The sequence below is a fragment of the Macrobrachium rosenbergii genome, chromosome 37 (genome assembly GCF_040412425.1).
Source record: "Macrobrachium rosenbergii isolate ZJJX-2024 chromosome 37, ASM4041242v1, whole genome shotgun sequence".
NCBI classification, from domain to species: domain Eukaryota; kingdom Metazoa; phylum Arthropoda; class Malacostraca; order Decapoda; family Palaemonidae; genus Macrobrachium; species Macrobrachium rosenbergii.
In genome coordinates this window covers 7,366,193-7,382,433 of record NC_089777.1, presented here as the reverse complement: position 1 = coordinate 7,382,433, position 16,241 = coordinate 7,366,193, and the positions used below count along the sequence as shown (strand labels likewise).

The 16,241-nt window shown below is 37.6% G+C and overlaps 1 protein-coding gene across 1 annotated transcript in view; it reads right to left on the bottom strand.

Annotated features, from left to right (window-relative positions):
- LOC136825292 (neurotrimin-like) overlaps positions 1-14,876 on the bottom strand; it is a 1,287,566-nt gene extending 1,272,690 nt beyond the window's left edge. The window contains exon 1 of the mRNA XM_067081391.1: positions 14,643-14,876. The gene's annotated coding sequence lies outside the window, so the exon portion shown is untranslated. The remainder of the gene's footprint in view (positions 1-14,642) is intronic.
- Between the last annotated feature and the right edge of the window lie 1,365 nt (positions 14,877-16,241).

The window sequence follows — 16,241 nt, the reverse complement described above, 5'->3', positions numbered from 1 at the left end:
TAACGAGGCTATAATATCGAGAATTAAAAGCTAGAGTAGCGTTAAAAATATTTATGTAAAATCGAAAAGGAGAGACTTTAGTAGTATGTGAAAGTCTCTCCTTTTCGTTTTTAACTTTGTACATAAATATTTTTAACACTACTGTGGCTTTTTAATTCTCATTATTATTATTATTATTATTATTATTATTATTATTATTATTATTATTATTATTATTATTATTATTATTCAGAAGATAAACCCCTATCCATGTGGAACAAGCCTGCTGGGGCCAGTGATTTGAAATTCAAGCTTCCATAGAATATGGCGTTCATTTGCAAGAAGCTACAGAAGATTTCTAACAGGAAATATAAAAATAAAGAGAGCAGTTATTAAGGAAGAAAAATAAAAAAAATAAAATTAATCAATAAAGAGCAATCGATCACCTAACCAGTGATATTCAAGTCACCAAATTTAATATAAATGTAGGGCCCCCTGAAAGCGGGTGATGACTCCCAAGAAAAATATGACAACTTTCACTGCATCATTCGCGTTACAACAGCTGGGTTGGGAAGGACGAACTCGGTGCAGAAAACTTTCACATATCATAAATACAGCAAATTTTTTTTTCTTATAAAATATTTCGAAAACCTCAGCGTGGGGAAGTTTCGCGACGAACTGAAGATAGCAGAGTCAGTTCTTATCAAAAGTTGAAAGTCGTGTTTGAGATCGAGACAGTGCCGATATTCCATTAAACACATTTCATAACTCTTTATTGTTTCATGCTGAACATTTATTTATCGTTATATACTCGTTCTATTTTTATTTTAGGATAGAATGGAATAGAGAATTTAGGCCGAAAGGCCAAGCGCTGGGGCCTACGAGGTCATTCAGCGCTGACAGGGAAATTGAGAGTAAAAAGGTTTGAAAGGCGTAGCAGGAGGAAGACCTCGCAGTTGCACTATGAATCAATTGCTAGGAGAGGTGGAAAGGAAGATGGAAGGAAGAGGATACGAACGGAGGTCCAGTAAAAGAAATGAAAGGAGTTGCAGCTGGGACCCTAAGGAAGCGAGGCTGCAAAGACCCTCAAGTAATGCCTACAGTGCGCCGTATGAGGTACAGTGACGGCACTACACCCCTACGAGGTCTATTTGTGTTTTCTATGTCCTTTTAAATACACGCTAAAATTACGACACAAAGTAATATACTCGTTTTCTAGATAGTTCTTGTGTTTTGCATATCTTCTACCAGTTTGAGTAACACTAGAGAGGCAAAATATCGCTGAAATGGAGATGTTATGTGTCCTATACACCTCTAAATTCACCTGCCTATTATCATGATCATATATAAAAATCTCATAATAGCATGAGTCATTAAAATGGTGAAGAAATCGACAATGGTGTGAAAGTAAATATATATTAGAAAATATATATACAAACGAGAGCTTCCGAGAACCTGAGTCAGATCAAGGAGAATTGAGCAGGTTCTCTAAAACTTTCGTCTGTATGTATGTGTATATATATATATATGTGTGTGTGTGTGTATGTACATATATATATATATATATATATATATATGTGTGTGTGTGTGTATCTAATATACTTTTACATCTACACAAGTGTGGATTTCTTCACCATTGTGATTATCATTATCAACGCGTGAAACAATGCTTGAACCCAAGAACTCCTGTTGCAGGAGCATCAACTCCAACCACTGACTCCATTATCGGAGGAGAGAGAGAGAGAGAGAGAGAGAGAGAGAGAGAGAGAGAGCTAACCACTTGAATAAAGCAGTACCAAGCGACTGTCAGACAACTTGTTTAATTAGTTGGAACAGCAAGGAACGGGAAATGAACCTATTCGGGACAACGTGCTTACCATGAAACCCTCATCCCGAGTTCATGCTGAGCCTGATGCATACTAACTCGAGGTCGGGAGTGGATTAAGGATAACAGCATACGTATACGGAACAACAACAAGGATAATGACGTGGGCAGCAACAACAACAATAATAATTAGTCGAGATGACCTTGAAAAGTCATCAAGGTCGAAGTTAGGGTTATTGGCATTCCCATGGCATTAGTCAACCACCCTGTTAGCTTGGGGTCCTAATTTTTGCTCCCAAAATCTTAAAACGGTCTTTGGTACTTTAAGGACTTTTGTATCGACGACAAAATCTAAACGAACACTTACAATCAGAAGCTAGTCTCCCTCAATTTACAATTACATTGATAGGCTCTATCCATAATGTCTGTGCATATGTATGTATGGAACATTGATAGTTCTATATATCCATATACAGTATATCCATTACCAATATATATATATATATATATATATATATATATATATATATATATATATATATATATATATATATATATATATATATATATATATATATATATATATATAAGCATGTGTGTTTGTGTGTGGGTGGGCAGGAAGCGCAGTCTCTCTCTCTCTCTCTCTCTCTCTCTCTCTCTCTCTCTCTCTCTCTCTCTCTCTCTCTGCGCACCTCCCGAACGCTGATAATCCGGGCGTCCCGAACAATACACACCATCAGAGACTCGGAACGGTTCCTGCAAATACCTCCGAAAGCAAAACTAATCACAAACTCCCCTGCAGAACAATCGGCGCGATTTCCACTTCTTGCTCCGACGGGATGAAAAATTCCCAGGGAGAAAGTATAAACAACAATTATGTTTCAATACAATGGGGAAAATTGAAAACCCTCAGTAATCCCCCGACGTGAGGGATACGCTGTAACCCAAAGCACACCAGAAGTCCGAAGTCCCTAAGGACCAACTCGAAGGACGCCGCCTGCGGAAAACCGACCCTGTGGGCGTCCCTCCCTTATGCTCATATCGCAGCGGCGGAGGAGGAGGAGGAGGAGCGCCTTCCCAAATCCCCCGCGGGATCCAAAGAGGGTGTTATCTAACTTGAGTTGGTTTAAGTTGCTTGCATCAGATATAGGATAAAGCTTTGCCTCCTCGCCAGGAGAGGAGGAGGAGGAGGAGGAGGAGGAGGAGGAGGAGGAGGAGGAGGAGGAGGAGGAGGGGAGGAGGAGGAGGAGGAGGAGGAGGAGGAGGAGGAGGAGGAGGAGGGCACCTCTAACCAGGGTCCACCTTCCTCTCCCCACTCATCCCGCCCAAACCCCTTCCCCTCTCTCCAACAAAACCATTCCAGATCGGAATCTTCTTCGTCCTTATGTGGGAGGGGGAGGGTGTACCTAACCACATACTTAAGCGTTACTGAAGTTCCAATTTTACCCGAAAATTCATTTTATTAAGTAGGCCTACAGAAATTGCCTTTCCTCATTCGGGAGACTGTTATGACACCGGTCACGGTGACCGGGTAAAAAACGACTAATAAACAAACGCAGAAAGAAGCAGAAGCATCACACAAAATAAATATTCAATGCCAGCCGTCAGATTTTGATCACTTCGAAGCGAAGAGTGTGGGAACGTGCATCGATATTCGGAACGCGACCATGTCCTGATGAGACAAAGGAGTCTCGGCAAGAACAGGATTAGCGGAGTAAGATGCCCGCTGGGCTTAAATGATGTCGAAGGCGAGAGCATGTAGAGCAGAGAGCTGCCTTGCCTTCAAGCCTCTTTGAAGGAAGAAGGATTGAGGTACGAGAAACTAAGACCTAACAGGGAACAGATGAAATTACTCGCCTGTTTGATCAGGGGGAAAAACTGGCTTGCTGAGTCCAACAGAAAGAGCAGAAAGGTGTAACAGGTGAAAAACTTTGCAGCTGCACTGTGAATCAATTGTTAGGAGAGGGCTGAAGAAAGTAATATGAAAAACTAGAGATTATGAGCGTAGGTACAGTCAAGGGAATGAAAGGGGTTGCATCTAGGGACCGAAGGGACGCTGCAAAGAACCTTGAGTAATGCCTACAGTGCACGCATGAGGTGCACTGACGGCACTAACCCCCAACGAGATTGCTGATTCCAGTCAATTAATTTATTTTATGAAATTTAGGCTCTCAAGGCAGGCATTGGGGCACTTTTAGCCAATCATCGTTTACGACACTAAAAAGACGAAGTTGGAGAGGTTGGACAGCAAGGTAAAGATATCCAAATACAAAGGAGAGAAAGTGCAAGGATCTAAAAGTGGAACTAGGAAAAATTACCAACAGTTGCAGCACCAGCGGATCCAGAAAAATTTCATGGGGGCGGCACCAATTTTCATATATATACATACAGTATACATATTATATATATATATATATATATATATATATATATATATATATATATATATATATATATATATATATATATTATTTCTTCAATCGAGTTTTTATTTTTTCCCATTTTTATATTTCTTAAATGTTATTATTATCTAAATCTTCAATATTATCATTTTATCATTATTTTTCATGGGGGCACGTGCCCAGGTGCCCCCTCCCCTTCCGCTAGTGAGTTGCACTAAAAATATTGAGAGCTTGGACAGCAAGATGAAAGAGGGGAAGCGGAAATGGAGGTCAAGTAAAAGGCTAAAAAAGTGGCCACAGTTAGGGGCAGAAGGGACGCTCCGGCCACCCTTTAATAATGCCTACAGCGCACCACGTGAGGTGCACTGACGGCAGTACCCTCCTACGGGGGTTATGCTAATTCCTAAACACAGTAAAAAAAAAATAAGTATCAATGATTTTGTAGGTTTTAAACTGTTTAATTTCTTAACTGATTAGTATGAAAAAAGCAGTTTACTAATTAAACCCGACGCATAAAAAATGGATCATTTCATACGTATTTGACTGTGATGAAAAACCTGACATATTTAGCAGTAAAAATGGATAATTTAATCATTTTACTTAATTTTTATTTATTTATTAATTTATCTGTTTTGGTTTGTTTTTTAATATCTGATCTCCTCTTTCTGTATTTCCCATTACCTTCTGTTACGTTTTTCGAATGAAAACCATATTCCTTGGAAGCTTCAATTTCAAGTCAATGGCCCTGTGGCGGGATTGTTCCATATGAACAGGGTTCATCTTCTCAATAATAATAATAATAATAATAATAATAATAATAATAATAATAATAATAATAATAATAATAATAATAACAGGCAGTCGAGTCATAAACACTGGTAAATTCTGCAACTGTTCTAATTAAAAATTTATCAATATCATCTTTAGTTGCGCAAACTGACTTAATTCAATACTCAGCTATCACAAAAACCAGATGTAGGTTCAGGTTCAACATTTGGCCATTGTAGAACCTGGATCATCTTATATTCTGAATAATTTTGACTACGCCAATTTCATGTTTGCCGTTGTAAATACCGGAATATTTTACTTATCATTTTGATGATTTGTAAACACTAGGCTATAAAGCCAAGCACTAGGGCAGTTTCAGCCATTCAGCGCTTCAGACTAAAATAGAGTTGGAGTGGTTGAACAGCGAGATAGAAAAGGAGCTGGAATGAAGGTACAGCGAGATAGAAAAGGAGCGGGAATGGAGGTAAAGTAAAATGCTCAAAAGTGAACGCAGCTAGGAATGGAATGGAACATAAAATTTAGGCCGGAAGCCAAGTGCTGGAATTTTTGAAGTCATTCACCGCTGAAAGGGAAATTGAGAGTAGACAGGTTTGAAAGGTGTAACAGGATGAAAACCTCTCAGTTGCGCTGTTCACTTTGTTCCCTTTGTTAGGTTTTATGTACAGCCCTCCACAGGGATGATTCCCCCTCTGGTGGGCCTTTGTACGTCTTCAAAATAAGGTGCTTCTAATATTTTATAATTGTCTTTTAGTGTTTTCTCGTCAGTATCGTAGCTCCTTCAGAATAGGAGAGTTTTTAGTTCTTTTTTAAATTTGCTTTCTTCTTGTGTGATCTTCACTTCAGACGGTATATTGTTGTACAGTCTTGGTGCGCAATGTACAAACGCTCTCTCGCCTGACTTACAATTTGTTCTAGGTTCAAGTAGCCTATATGCTTCACTTGCATGTCTGATTACAATATTCACTTCAGGTCTAAAGAAGCTTAAGCAGTTTGTCAGGTAAGTTGGTTCACCATATTTTAGTGCTTTAAAGACTGTAAGAAGTATTTTATATTCTGTTCTAGCTTTTACTGGGAGCCAGTGTAGCTCAATTAGTGCTGGGGTTATTCTATCACGGGAACGGAGTCCTTTTATTAACCTGGCGACTCTATTTTCTTAGCAGGTAGGTGGTTAGGGAGACCGTAGTATATAACGTTGCAGCAGTCAAGCCTCGAAAGTATTTGGTTGCAAATTGCTGTTTTCAGAGTATCTTCGTTTAGGTATTTTCTAATAAATGCAATGTTTCTCATATGATAGTTACAGGTTTTTGTAATATGCAATCTATTGTTCTTCATCGACAATTTATTATCAATAAATACTCCTAAGTTCCTCACTGCTGCTACAATATTTATCGTTGACGAACCAATAGTTATTCTTTTGAAGTGTTCATATTTTCGTACTGCACTGTCAGATCCAAATAGCATACACTCAGTTTTGTCTTCATTAAGTTTCAATTTCTTCGCCGACATCCATTTTTTGATATCTTTCATTATTGCATCAATTTTACTAACGGCGTCTTCTACCGTTTCGACAGGAAAATAGAACTAAGTATCATCAGCATACAGTTTATACTTAACCCTGTGCTTATTTAGAAATCTAGATAGTTCAATTATGTAAATGCCAAAAAGCAGTGGACCCAGAACGCTGCCTCGGAGTACTCCTTTTGTTAGACCTTTCTTTTCTGATTTCATATTTGATATAACCACTGTAACCATCCTGCTTTCTAAGTAGCTTTTATACCATTTGTGTACATCATCTTCGATGCCTACTGCTCTCAGGCCTTCAAGCAGCAGACTGTGGTCAACTGTGTCAAATGCTACACTTGGGTCAAGCATAACCAGGATGCCACATTTTCCATTTCCTAGAATTTTCACCTTATATTCATTTATAATTGCGCACAATGTAGTCTCTGTTGAGTGGTTTTTCCTGTACGCTGACTGATCATCAGGTATAATGTTGAGTTGTTCCAAGTGTTTCCACGCTTGTTTGTGAACTTCCGTTTCTGTAAGTTTTGATAAGTACGATAGGTTCGATATTGGTCTACAGAAGCTTAGAATAAATTTTTCTTTATCGCCTTTTCCTTTATAGGCCGACTTTATACAAGCAAGCTTTTCACTATTTGGGAAAGATGCCTGTGCTAGACTCATTTTGACAATATCAAAATTTAGCTCTCACAACTGATCAAAGTTTTTTGCCTCTTTTTAAATCACTTATGGGAAACGGGTCATTTTCACAGTAGGTGTTTTTTACTTCTCTCGTCTTTTTTTCAAAGTCATTCATGTTCAGTTCTTTAAACTTACCGAATTTGCTACTTATCATTGTGATCACTGGGAGATCAGGAGGGACCTCATCATCTAAACTACGACATTCTTTCAATTTTTTCTTCTAAGTAGTTCACAAAGTTAACGGCCAGGTTTTTGTAGTCACTGGTTACATCAGGTAGAACTTTTTCTTTCTTGAGTCCCAATATTCCGGCTAAACTGTCGTGGATTTTGGGGGGATTTTTCTCTACACTAAACATTTTATTGTAATATATTTTCTTGGTTTTCATAATCAAGTCGTTGTACTGATTTCTGGCTGTTTTATACAGTGTCCAATTTTCACTACTTCTTGATTCTTTCGATCTTTTCCATAGATCTTCCCATTTTCTTTTCTTTTTCTTAGCTTCACGCAATTCGCTATTAAACCATTTGGCATTTTCTTTAACTATTATTCGCCTTGTTACTTCTGGACATTTATCGTTGTAGCTTGACGCCAATATACTTTTGCTATAGACTGTAAAACAGCTTACACATACTTGGTCGCCTGTCAAGGTATTCCTCAAATTACACCTGCACTCCTGGCTTGTTTCTCTTATTTTCTTTATGCTCTCAACAATAAATTCATCACACTTTAAAGTTGGTTTTGTTTTTGTTTCTGTAAGTGACTTTTTAGTTTTTTCAGTGTATACCAGCCTTTCCAGATATTTATACTAAATGTAACTAGTTTATGTTTTGCCACAAAAGATATCGCAGGCCACAGACACACAAAGCTTGAAAACAATGGGAACCTATGGGAGAAAAGGCTCAATTTTGTTTCTGTAAGTGACAGTTTTTCTTTTTCAGTGTCTTCCACAATCTCGTTGTTTTTGTTTTTGTCATCACAATCTCGTTGTTGGTCACTGGGTCGGTGGTATGGTTCAATAATTATGGTGTCGGTTTTTTCACAACATTTACGAGGTCGTGGCTTTCAAGTAACTCTAAAAATTCTTTGACATATTTGTCATCGTTATCATCCAGATGTAGGTTGAAGTCACCACAAATCAGTATATTTTTATGAGCTAACAGGTCGAGGAAGTCACGGAATTTGTCCAGGAACGATCTCTTATTTATGCTTGGTGGCTTCTGGACTGTTATGATTTGTATGTTTGCTCATGCGTGTAATTTTGATGTTGATGTATTCAAATGTACTAAACACATTTTGGTTCATTATATGTACTTTGTATTCTTTTTTGACAAAGATTCCCACTCCACCGCCGTTTTTGTTTTCTCTCGGTACATGGTAAAAGTTGTGAGACCCTGGCGTCATTTCATTTATTTTAAAAATAATCACTTACATTATTGCTTAGCCAAGTCTCCGTTAGCATACATATATCTAGATTTTGATCATTTATAAGATTTCTAATAGTGTTAGTTTTATTTCCCACGAACTGTATGTTTATTAAATTGCATAGAAGATTATTAGTCAAAGCCATGATCCGTATTATTTTTCACCTTTGACACATAATCTTTATATACTGTGCACTTATTGCCATCATATGTTTTATGTTTAGTATCACTATGGCCTTTCTTTACACAATTTTTACATTTGAAAATGCTGCTAGCACATTCGTTTGATTTGTGATTTTCACCACATCTAAAGCAAATTTGGTCATTTCTACAATTTGTTACGCTATGACCTTTATAACATTGATAGGGCATGTAACAGTCGTATACTTTGCAACGGCTATACGGTGTACACAATTTGTCACCTCTATCATAGATAGCCTTTCGTATTTGTGGTTTGCATTTGATGATATAGCGCTTATATTTGTCATCTTTGGCTTTCATTTTCTTTACAATTTTCAGGTCGTCATTTTTAGAAATGAGATTACCTATCCATGGATTTTTCTTTACAATGTTACTGACAATGTCATCTTCATTCTTCGGGACATATGCTACTTTTATTTTTGGATTAAGTTTACCCTTCTCGTTTACTGATATGTTGCTGATTTTCTGAATCTCCATTTTTGCCTTTTCTAAGTTTTTCCTGTCTGGAATTTTACAAACACGTGTCCATCTCTTGCTCTTTTAACCTGTTCAACTGGCGCCGTTATTTTACTCATAATTTGTCTCTTCATTTGCTGCTGTGCTCTCTTCATTTGTAGATTTGATCAGAAGCACTTTTTTTTGTCTTTAGTGAATCAGCATAAGTTTTGTCCATGTTTGTCATGGTCTTTACATCTTTATCAACATTGTCAATTTTGTTCTGGATTTCGTCTATGTTGATCATGACGTCACTAGTTTTCTGAGCCGAATCCTGAATCAACGTTGTTAATATCTCCATGTTTTCTTTTATTTCTTCAAGTTCATCTTCAATGAGTCTTTTGTGTGTTCTTTGTTCAGGCCTCTTGCAATTATTACATAATATGTACATTATGCTGTCATTCCCAAGTATGGGTGTGAATCTGACCTCGATACCTGAACAATCATAGTGGAACCATGCATCACACATTTCACACCAAGTTCCTTCATCATCAACTTCATCAGAGCAATGTCCGCAGGTTGCTGACTCTCGATTTGGGTTGACTCATCCTTCTTCAGTATTTTTTTAGTGTTCCATCTTTACTTGCTGTTTCGATAATTATGAGATAATGTTCGTATGATAGTTTGATCTTTCCTATATCTGATTTAACTTCTACAGTATTTGCTTTCTCTTTTCCCTTCCTCTTCTTCATATTCAATTTGAGCATCGTGCAAATCAGGCACTTTACACAGAGCACTTCACAGACACGTCCTACTCGCACGAAAGCTATGTGAAACTATTGTTAGGAGAGGATGGAAAGTCAGATGAAAGAAACAGAACATGAACGGAGGTACAGTAAAAGGGATAAAATGGACGGCATTACACCCCTACGGAGGGAAGCAGCTAGGGGCCAACAGTTGCAAATAACCATTAGTAATGTAGTAATGAAGATCACCACCACTAGCTTTCGTGCGGGTAGGACGTGTCGGTGAAGTGCTCTGTGTAAAAGCGCCTGACTTGCGCGATGTTCAAAGTGAGCATGAAGAAGAGGAAGGAAAAAGAGAAAACAAATACTGTTTAAATTAAATCAAGTATAGGAAAGATCACACTATCATACGAACATTATCTCATAAAATTATCGAAGCAGCACGTAAAGATGGAACACTAAAAATACTGGAGAAGGATGAGTCAACCCAAATCGAGAGAGAGTCAGCAACCTGCGGGAAGTTGATGATGAAGGAACTTGCTGTGAAATGTGTGATGCATGGTTCCACTATAATTATTCAGGTATCGAGGTCAGATTCACACCCATACTTGGGAGTGACAACATAATGTACATATGTAATAATTGCAAGAGGCCTGAACAAAGAACACACAAAAAACTCATTGAAGATGAACTTGAAGAAATAAAAGAAAACAGAGATATTAACAAAGTTGATTCAGGATTCGGCTCAGAAAACTAGTGACGTAATGATCAACATAGATGAAATACAGAACAAAACTGACAATGTTGATAAACATGGACAAAACTTATGCTGAATCACTAAAGACAAAAAAAGTGCTTCTGCTCAAATCTACAAATGAAGAGAGCACAGCAACAAATGGAAAGAGACAAATTATGAGTAAAATAACGGCGCCAGTTGAACAGATTAAATCAACAAGAGATATACATTTGTTTGTAAGATTTCCAGACAGGAAAAACTTAGAAAAGGCAAAAATGGAGATTCAGAAAATCAGCAATATACCAGTAAATGAGAAGGGTAAACTTGAACCAAATGTAAAAGTAGTCTATGTCCCGAAGGATGAAGATGACATTCTCAATAACATTGTAAAGAAAAATCCATGGCTAGGTAATCTCATTTCTGAAAATGACGTCCTGAAAACTGTAACGGAAATGAAAGCCAAAATGACAAATATAAATACTATATCATCAAATGCAGACCACAAATATGAAAGGCTTTCTATGACAGAGGTGACAAATTGTGGACAATGTATACCCGTTGCAAAGTATACAACTGTTACATGCCCTATCAATGCTATAAATGTCAGGAATTCGGTCATAGCGCAACAAATTGTAGAAAGGACCAAGATTGCCCTAGATGCGGTGAAAATCACAAATCAAATGAATGTGCTAGCAGCATCTTCGAGTGTAAAAATTGTCTAAAGAAAGGCCATAGTGACAGTAAACATAAAACATATGATGGCAATAAGTGCGTAGTATACAAAGAATGTGTCAAAGGTGAAAAATAATACGGATTATGGCTTTGAACAACAATCTTCTACGCAATTTAATAAACACACAGTCCGTAGGAAATAAAACCTTACACTGTTAGACATGCAAGTGAAGCATATAGGCTATTTGAACCTAGAACAAATTGTAAGTCAGGCGAGAGAGCATTTGTTCACTGCGCACCAAGACTATCCAACAAAATACCGCCTGAAGTGAAGAGCATACAAGAAGAAAGCAAATTAAAAAAGAACTAAAGACTCTCCTATTCTGAAGGAGCTGCGATACTGACGAGAAAACACTTAAAAGTCAATTATAAAATATAAGAAGCACCTTATTTTGAAAACGCACAAGGGCCCGCCTGAGAGGGAATTATCCATGGAGGGTTGTACATAAAACCAGACAAAGTGAACAAAGTAGTAATGCCTACAGGGCACCAAGTGAGCATCACTGTCAGCGCCAACCCCCTGCGGGAGCTTGTTATTGGTGAAAAAAACAGTAATTGAAAAATGGATATTTGCTGTATAGTTACCGGAATCAGTAAATGTAGCATACAGTAGGTAACGCTACATAGTAACTGCATTAAAAAGTCAAATATCAACCCACGTTTATGTCGTAATAAAACCTGGACGATAATTCAATATGTAGTCGCAGTAAAAACCGAACAATTTCACACCTAGTTATTACGGCAGAGTTCAGGTCGTTTCGGCCGTAAATCATTTTGGGTCGTAAGGTTGTTTTGGATGTTACGGCCTAAATGACTTACGGCCGAAGCAAATACAAACCCAACTGAAAGTAGTTAAAAAAACCGTTATCTCCGTATAATAACTGTCATAATCAAATCTATTATCTAGTGCACAGGAAACATTTAGGCCTAATCCTAGGATAAACCATACTTCAGCGTATAATTGGTGTAAATCCAGTGTTAATTCACCTGTAGGTCGTAGCAAAACTAAACGCTAATTTAATATTGTTTAATCACATCGGGTACTGATTCTATTTCTCATCGTGAAAATATATCAATGAAGTATTTGACTCAAGTCAAAATTTAGAGGCAAATTCAATATTTATTTGGCAAACGCTAAGTCAACACACTTCAGTATACTGCAAGGACTCCTTTCTGTAGAACTACAAATTTACCACTGTAAAGATAATCTCATTATTGTTTCATTAACTATCGAGCCATCCGTCTGCATAACAATTTTGAAATTCGCTCACTCAATTACAGCAATAATCGCATTGTGGTCTGAAAGCTTGCGTGAACAAGAAATCACTTCTGGTTTCTATTTCTAATCAATCGTCTAGGCCTAGTTAATCGCCCTGTGATGGGCGCAAGGAAGAGGGCTATCATTACTGTCACAGGGATGAATCCGAAACATTCCAGAGCAGCACTGCGTCACTACGCGTGAAGCCAGCAATCACTGAACGTGACTTCAGTCAATGTCAGTGGTTTAATCCAAAAACTACATGAATTTTTGCTCTCTTTTTTGTACTTGATACAAAAGGTATTTTGATACGAAAAATGAAGCAAAACTGATTAAATCTGTTGACAGCCATCGTGAAAAAATAACAAACTACAACGAAACGGCCAAAACTGCTATCATCAGCGTTGTAATTAGCCAAAGACCAACTACACAAGCAACCGTGATGACAAACCTCAATAACAGTATTCAACAATGGCAAACCTAACTAACCAATAGAAAATTAACGACAGCCCACGACGACAAACAACAATGGCACCGAGCACACAATTCACAGCTTAATAACGAACCAAATAATTAAAGTGACAAGGTCCCGTTTGGAAGTCCAGTCCACGATTCTGGGTTTACCGATACAATTCAATGAGTGCTGCCCAGCCGTTCCCTTCTTATTATATAGTAACATTTGTATCTTCTTTTTTTCAAAACTCAGGTAAGGTGACGGCGGAAGCTATGCACGGGAAAAAATTAATTAATGCACGGACAAACAACTGACAGCAGTGTAATAAATAATACGGGACACTTTGCTGTCAGTTGTTGAACCAAACCAGGCCTGTCACATAACATGTAGGCTAAGAACTTTCAGCCAAGTCTAGAATGAATGAATGATTTTAAGTTATCAGGCAGCCAAGTCTAGAAAACTAGCAAATGGACATATAATATGAGTATACTCAATTTTAAACAGCAGCAAACTACTCATAAAGGGCATTTGCAGGTGGCATGCCGTCTTGTGATGCAAAATATACACACCACCTTAATACGATGGTTCTAAGAATCCGAGCATGGCACTAGGTCTCAAAGACAGGACGGGCACTGTAGGCCTACCCGCCAGGTCTAGTATACTATGTCAGGCACCGTGCCACTGAACCTAAAAATTTTGATCCAGCACTTAGCCACAGGTAGCCACGGGGTTTATAAAAAGCCTGGCTCAGAATTGTGGCCAAATGGTTGATAATGCGTGCCAAAATGTAACTAAAACGTCGAGCTCAGCATCTGGGTCATATAATAATAATAAAAAAAATGTTCTGAAATTTCCAAACAGCAACCGAGCATTTGAACCACATTTTGCCTTTACTCGATGCTTTGTTACAGATCTATAACATGATTAAAAACGGGTCAGATATCCATACAAGATTCTATAAAAAAAGTTTTTTAGGCAACTGCTGTATGGTTTAAAAACAATCTGAAATGTCAATTTCATGCACAAAATTCTATGTAAGTCGACTTCACACGGAGTGGAATGTCCTTAAGGGTCCAACATTATATAGAACGCACTGGCCTATGATCGTTAATTGTATCTAAGATGATATATACAATATGGTTATCAAAAACTTTTTCATAATGCTATAAAAATAGAGAAAACAAAAGGATTAATCATGATTTTTCGGCACACACACAGATAAACCAGAGAACGACATCAAACTGAGGTGATGGGCGGATGGAGTAAACATGTTGATGAACCAGAACGTCAGCCATGTAAGGTAACTCCAATACAAAAGTCCGATTAACTCCTTATTATCGCTGCCATCCTGTTAGTAAAACACTACGTACTTTTGAGGAAATATATCATGCGATATTTTAGTCACAAAGTTAAGTAACATGTGAATACCAATTACAAACTAATTAGTTCTTGAACGCTTACCTAGGTTAGCGGCAAATTTCAAAGAGTTGCCGGTGTCTTTACGGTTTTCCCTCGGCATACGTAAGTATTTCCATCCAGGGTTAAATATATGATGGGAAAAGACTTCATAATTTACCACATATTGTCGTAGACGAAAAGTGGTCCGTAAAAATCACAGATAACACACAACACTGGGATAAACACGACAACACGCGAACGGTTTGACGTTTGGGAAGCCTCAAACGGCGTAACACCTGATTGCGTTCTTTAAGAATATTTTTTAGTTTTATCTCAATAACCTCATGCCATTGGTGAGATAAAGAGAAATATGACGATTGTTATGTTTAAAAGCATTTAATTACATTTAAAAAGTATTCAGTAAAGTTATTTTAGCTATATACCGAAAAAATTTGCTAATGTAAGCTTTATCACTGAAAGAACGATTCCAGTCTGATCGAGGCGAGCTTTGAAAGGCGTCGTCATTCCAATCAACGAGAAATGTTTTAAAAACAATCTCAGATTGTCAATACGTACTTTTATTACAATACGTACTTTTATTACATTTGTGATGTAATATTGATGGAAATTGAATAATTTAAAAGATTAAAACCAATCTTCAGTCATTATGCATCAATATACTTGAAGTCATCTTGATCTAAAACATTCGTCATGATGGTGTCCTCCAGTAGGCTAATCCACCTCCTATCAACATCTTTCAGATGTGAAATTCTCTGCTTCTAAAGTTGGACTATATATATATATATATATATATATATATATATATATATATATATATATATATATATATATATATATATATATATATATATATATATATCAGGCAGGGCATACGGTCTACCCCCAAAGCCAAATCAAAAGTCCTTATATACAAAAATATATATATATATATATATATGTGTGTGTGTGTGTGTGTGTGTGTGTGTGTGTGTGTGTGTGTGTGTATGTGTAATCGTCAATTCCTCCACCACCGCGTGACGCAAAGGGCTTCTATGTCTTCCCTGTGCTTTGTCTTCCACACATTTCCACTCGTCTTCAACCTCCCTTCTCACAGTTCGTATTAAAATAAGTCTAAGTTTTCCAAGTCTTCTGGTGTCCACCGGAACCTAGCTGACATTATCAAGCACTATTCTCGCAAGGGTTGTGCGAAGGACATATCCAAGCTATCTCCAAATCCCTTTCATAATTGTCCCTTTTACGCATTTAAGTTCGTTAATTTTCCTTATGGTATCATTTCTCATTCAATACCCGCTCTGACTCCTGATATTCTTAAAGCTTTTTTTTTTTTCAACCGACGACACTCTGTGTGTGTTTTTTTTTTTTTTTTTTTGTGATGGTGTCCCAACCCTCGTCCACGCATCTCCACACACAAAAGCTCCTTCTTAAGCTCAAGCAGCTGTGTCTGTCCGTCTGTCTGTCTGTCCGGTTGGTCACTTTTTTTTTATTTAAATCAAGGTGGCCTATGCCAGATCGGAGCCTTAGTCTATGTGTGTGGTCATGTGGGAAAGAGAGTAGGGTGTTTGGTGCGGACCTCCAGACTCTACCTCACTAACAGAGACGTCTACGTGCTCTATGGGCATAAGTTCTAGAATTGTTAACGCG